This window comes from Tachyglossus aculeatus, unplaced genomic scaffold, assembly GCF_015852505.1.
Source record: "Tachyglossus aculeatus isolate mTacAcu1 unplaced genomic scaffold, mTacAcu1.pri scaffold_116_arrow_ctg1, whole genome shotgun sequence".
Classification (NCBI taxonomy): domain Eukaryota; kingdom Metazoa; phylum Chordata; class Mammalia; order Monotremata; family Tachyglossidae; genus Tachyglossus; species Tachyglossus aculeatus.
Window position 1 is genome coordinate 1,650,479 of NW_024044848.1, and position 5,733 is coordinate 1,656,211.

Sequence of the window (5,733 nt, forward strand, 5' to 3'; positions counted from 1 at the left end):
CACTTAAAGCAGGGCTTGGGACATAGTAGGCGCTTAACAGATACCATTATTATTATTATTATTATTATCATTATTATTAATCCCCATGTTACAGATGAGGGAAATGAGGCACAGAGAAGCTACACTCACTCCCCTTGGTGACCTCATTCGCTCCCACGGCTTCAACTAGCATCTCTACGCTGATGACACCCAGATCTACACCTCTGCCCCTGCTCTCTCCCCCTCTCTCCAGGCTCGCATCTCCTCCTGCCTTCAGGACATCTCCATCTGGATGTCTGCCCACCACCTAAAACTCAACATGTCGAAGACTGAACTCCTTGTCTTCCCTCCCAAACCCTGCCCTCTCCCTGACTTTCCCATCTCTGTTGACGGCACTACCATCCTTCCCGTCTCACAAGCCCGCAACCTTGGTGTCATCCTCGAATCTGCTCTCTCATTCACCCCTCACATCCAAGCCATCACCAAAACCTGCCGGTCTCAGCTCCACAACGTTGCCAAGATCCGCCCTTTCCTCTCCATCCATATCGCTACCCTGCTCATTCAAGCTTTCATCCTATCCCGTCTGGACTACTGCATCAGCCTTCTCTCTGATCTCCCATCCTCGTGTCTCTCTCCACTTCAATCCATACTTCATGCTGCTGCCCGGATTATCTTTGTCCAGAAACGCTCTGGGCATATTACTCCCCTCCTCAAAAATCTCCAGTGGCTACCAATCAACCTACGCATCAGGCAGAAACTCCTCACCCTGGACTTCAAGGCTCTCCATCACCTCACCCCCTCCTACCTCACCTCCCTTCTCTCCCTCTACAGCCCAGCCCACACCCTCTGCTCCTCCGCCGCTAATCTCCTCACCGTACCTCATTCTCGCCTGTCCCGCCATCGACCCCCGGCCCACGTCATCCCCCGGGCCTGGAATGCCCTCCCTCTGCCCATCCGCCAAGCTAGCTCTCTTCCTCCCTTCAATGCCCTGCTGACAGCTCACCTCCTCCAGGAGGCCTTCCCAGACTGAGCCCCTTCCTTCCTCTCCCCCTTGTCCCCCTTTCCATCCTCCCCATCTTACCTCCTTCCCTTCCCCACAGCACCTGTATATATGTATATATGTTTGTACATATTTATTACTCTATTTATTTATTTATTTATTTTACTTGTACATATCTATTCTATTCATTTTATTTTGTTAGTATGTTTGGTTTTGTTCTCTGTCTCCCCCTTTTAGACTGTGAGCCCAATGTTGGGTAGGGACTGTCTCTATATGTTGCCAATTTGTACTTCCCAAGCGCTTAGTACAGTGCTCTGCACATAGTAAGCGCTCAATAAATATGATTGATTGATTGATTGCAAGTACTACACAGGGAGCTATCATTATGTTAATGGGTGCAGTGAATGAACAGCAGATTTTAGGGTTGTCAGTGATAATCAATGGGAAATTACAGGTAGTGCAAACACCTAAACTACGACGGCCACCAGAGACGACCCTGATCTGTACTTCTCTCAGCCCTTTTCTTAGAATCAGGCTCAAATATGCAAGTTTACAATTTTAGACTTTTTTGGTGGGAGAAAACACACACAAACACACACACACACACACACACCTACATTTTTTAAGTGCATAAACAGCTCAGTGTCCTGGAATTATCCTGTCTTAATAGTTAGACCCGGAAGCATTAAAAATTATTGTTTTTGCCATGGAGATAAAATATTTGTACTGACAACAGAAAGAAAAAGTACTGCGAGTCCTTGTGAAAATTTTCTATAATATTTATAGTTACCAATGGCAGTAAATATTTCCTAAATAAACGGATCAATTGAGAAACTGGAGGCCTAGTCCCCTCAAATATTATTTGGTTTTTTAACTAGCCTGAAGCTGTCCCAAAAACTGTCACGTGGGCCAAGACTCATCCCTCTTTAATGCCTGTCAGGAAAAAGGGACTCCCTCTAGTACACCTGTCTGCATCATGAAACCTAGATTTCTCTTCCTCAAAAATGAGATCTTCCTCAGACAGATCCTGGAGAATTACAGGAGAACTACAAGTAACCAAGAATTAGAAATCAGCAAGCCAAGACTGTACAGCACATCACAATGCAATGAACTATAGGACTCATTGAGTATTCATGGGAATACAAATCTGGAATAGGGTAACATGAAAGGAAAGCTCAACCTGCCTTTGTAACAGAGACATAGGAGGAATAGTAATGGGCAAAGAATATCATCTCTGAGCTATGCCCCTTGATATCATCCCAGGCCTGCAATCCCATCCTGTTTTGCAACACAACAGTGACAGTATGATGGCTTTTGATCACTGGGCAGCCTGCACTGTCTGCTGAAGCTCTAGTGGTCACTGTGTGTTCACAACTTTGAGCCACCAAGAGGCCATACCTATAGCCATAGTATTCTACTGTGTTTGTTTTGTTCTATTTGTTTTCACTTGGTGTGTATTTCTCTTTGGTTTAATTTTTTTGTTGCAATGTTTTAGTGTTTTTATACTTTCAGGTTCAATCAAAGAAGTGAAAAATAGTCTACTCTAAATTGAGTAGTGGCATAGGTAATTCAAAATCATTGATGATACAAAACTGAGGGGTTGCTGCCCAGAAATAGAGAATGAGGAGTTACTACTTCAGATTTGCGCAACATGGGGTTAAAGTTGAAGGGAATGTACATGTTGTAGTTGATGATAATTTATAAACCTGAGGCATCCCATCCATCTTGAATAACTGAGCATGGTTATAAAGCTACTTTCTGATTTTTTAATAATATTTGTTAAGCACTTCCTGTTTGCCATGTAACTGTACCAAGTGCTGGGGAAAATACAAGACAGTCAGGTTAGAAAAAATCTAAGCTTCATGTCCAGTCAGTGTCACTCTTTTTCCAAACAATTATTTACCTGGTCATCAGCGAAGTCTGTTTTCAGTCTCCTGAACAAGGTAGCTTCAGGGCTACCTTGTAACTCATGGATTTTTTTTAACAAATCCTTAGTACCTCCACCTCCAAGAAGCCTCAAACTGGCACGATCACCTAATGTCTTCCAGGACAGAGAACCACCCAATGATGATGAGTTCTCTCCAATGAGAGGCCACAGACTGGTTCAGTCCATCAACCATCACTGAGGACAGAGACCAGCTCAAGGACGCTGAGTCTTTCTGCAGAGCAGCCATATTTTAATCTACTATCTGGTAACCTCATCCAAAACATGATAGGCACAACTGGATCTAATAAACTGATTTGAAAAGCAATGTGACCTCCTGGATAGCCCATCGGCCTAGGAATTAGAAGGATCTGGATTGTAAAACCAGTTCTGTGAATTTTCTGCCATGCGAACTTGAGTAAGTCACTTTCACTTCTCTGTGCTTCAGTTACCACATCTGTGAAATGGGGTTTAAGACTGTTATCCTCACGTGGAACGTGGACTGCGGTCAAATTGAATAGCTTGTATATGCCTCCGTGCTTAGTATGGAGCCTTGCTCATAATAAACACTTAACAAATGTCATTTAAAAATGACTGATAAAAGGAACGGAATAAACAGTTGATCTCTAGGTGTTTCTATTCAAAGGGATGGATTTTTTTGTTTTTGAACGAGACGAGTACCTGCTTTGCATTTTGTTGAGTGATGAAAATTATTAGATGTCACTTCACTTATGGCTTTGCTACAAAACTCAGACCTGGTAATTGGATTTTGAGACATGCCAGCATCTGTTTAAATGCCAATGAGGGTAGGGTTGCTAGTAGCAGGAGTGGATCAAGAGCAGACAAACTTGTCTGATGGATGAATAATAAACCCAATATTCAGATCCCAAGAACTCCTACAGCATATTTTTCTGATCCGTTCTCCATACATTTTAAATAAATCAATAGAACATTGAGATATTTCATTAATTTTTAATTCCTACAAAATTTTGGCCTCATGTTCTATGCACCTCAAGCCCTCAGTAAATGTCATTTATTGATAAAATGCCCAGTTTTACGAGTGTCCTGGTCTCAGCATCATTTCATCTCTTGCTAGCCTTCTGCCTTCTGGGTTTGTACAGGTGTTGGTCATCTTGGCTCTGAGAACTGATTTACTCTTCCGTAGTCTTTCAAGCCCTTTGCAAATAATAAAGATGGTAATAAGCTAGGTCACAGTGAATAAGCAAAGCCACTAACTTCTTGACATCTTAACAGAAAAAGTCACCTTCTAAAATCAGAGCTTCCCAGATCCTGGGAAAATATATTTTTTTACCCAGAATTCTTTTCAGGGCCCCTTTCACCTCTTGATTCTTAAGACTGTAGATCAGGGGATTTAGCATGGGAGAGAAGACTGAGAGAAAGCACCTTCTTGCTCTCAGGAGTGTAGGAGGATTTGACTCGGAAATAGGTCAGACTCGCAGACCCAAAGAACAGCGAGACAACAATGAGGTGGGATGAGCAGGTGGAGAAGGCTTTTGTGACGGCCCTTGGCAGAGGACATCTTCAGGATGGTGATGAGGACGTGGATGTAAGACATAATTATCAATCCAAAGGGGAGCATCAGGACGATAACAGTCTCAGTTACACAATACACTTCAAATGCAAAGGTGTCTGTGCACACCAGCTCTAAGAGAGGAGGGCTATCACAGAAAAAATGGTTAATTACATTAGGCCCACAGAAGGGCAGTGTAAACATCATTGTAGTCTGTATTGTTGCCACGGGAATCCCTGATAGCCAGGAAGCCAGGGCCAGCTGCAGACAGAGCCTCCAGTTCATAATGAGAGAATAGTGGAGCGGGTCACAGATGGCCTGCATGTCTGTCATAAGCCATTGTTGTCAGGATCCAACATTCCTAGGCCCCGAAAAAGAAGGAGAAATACATTTGGGTTGCACAGCCACCAAAGGAAATACTTTGATTCTTGGACAGGACAGGTGATCATTTTGGGGATGATGACAGTAGTTCCACCTATATCCATCAGAGACAGGCTCCTGAGGAAAAAATACATGGGGGTTTGAAAGGCAGAATCAACTACGGAGACCAGCACTAAGAGGGAGTTTACTATCAAGACTATTAGGTATATCACAAGGAAAATCATAAACAGGTAGACCTGAAATTCATGGAGATTTGAGAAACCCAAAAGAATGAATTCAGTCACGTGTGACTGATTGCCTTCCTTCATTCGTGTTAGTGTTTTTTTTAACAGTGTAAGTACTGTAATATCTGGGTACAAAATGTGTTTTCTCTTTCAGGAAAGAAATCAATAGCAATGTTTTCAGAGTTCAGATCTTGCCTACAAGCATTTGTGAGCATGAGGTTGGGTAGCTTGTTTAGTCCTGGATCAAAGAAGTGACTGTGGAATGTATGGAGTCTAAGTTTTCTGTGGGCAGAAGCAAGTTCAGGACAGTGGGGAAGTCGTGAAGTTAGCGAATAATACAAATTCTGCAAAGGAATGATAAGAAAGTATTTCAATTTATCATCACTTGTTAATGTTTATCGTTATTGAACCCTAATTTTCCCACCACACTATGGCCTATCAACTTCATAGGACAGAACAAAGCCTGCTAGGGAATTAAATAAACACAGCTTGCCTGCAGGGAACAAAGCACCCCAATACATGACTCACACATAGAAATCTCTTCAAATCCCCATCACACAACAGCACACACAAACTCACCTATACACAAACACACTTATACACATGTACGCAGGCTGGGTGTTCATGTACCTAACAATGACAGGGTGAAAGGTTCACAAGAAAAACAAACAAAACAAAAAATTGTGCTTCTTAA

The 5,733-nt window shown here is 42.7% G+C and overlaps 1 pseudogene; it reads right to left on the bottom strand.

Moving 5' to 3' along the window:
- Positions 1–2,099: 2,099 nt before the first annotated feature.
- On the bottom strand, positions 2,100–5,123 carry LOC119922663 (annotated as a pseudogene).
- Between the last annotated feature and the right edge of the window lie 610 nt (positions 5,124–5,733).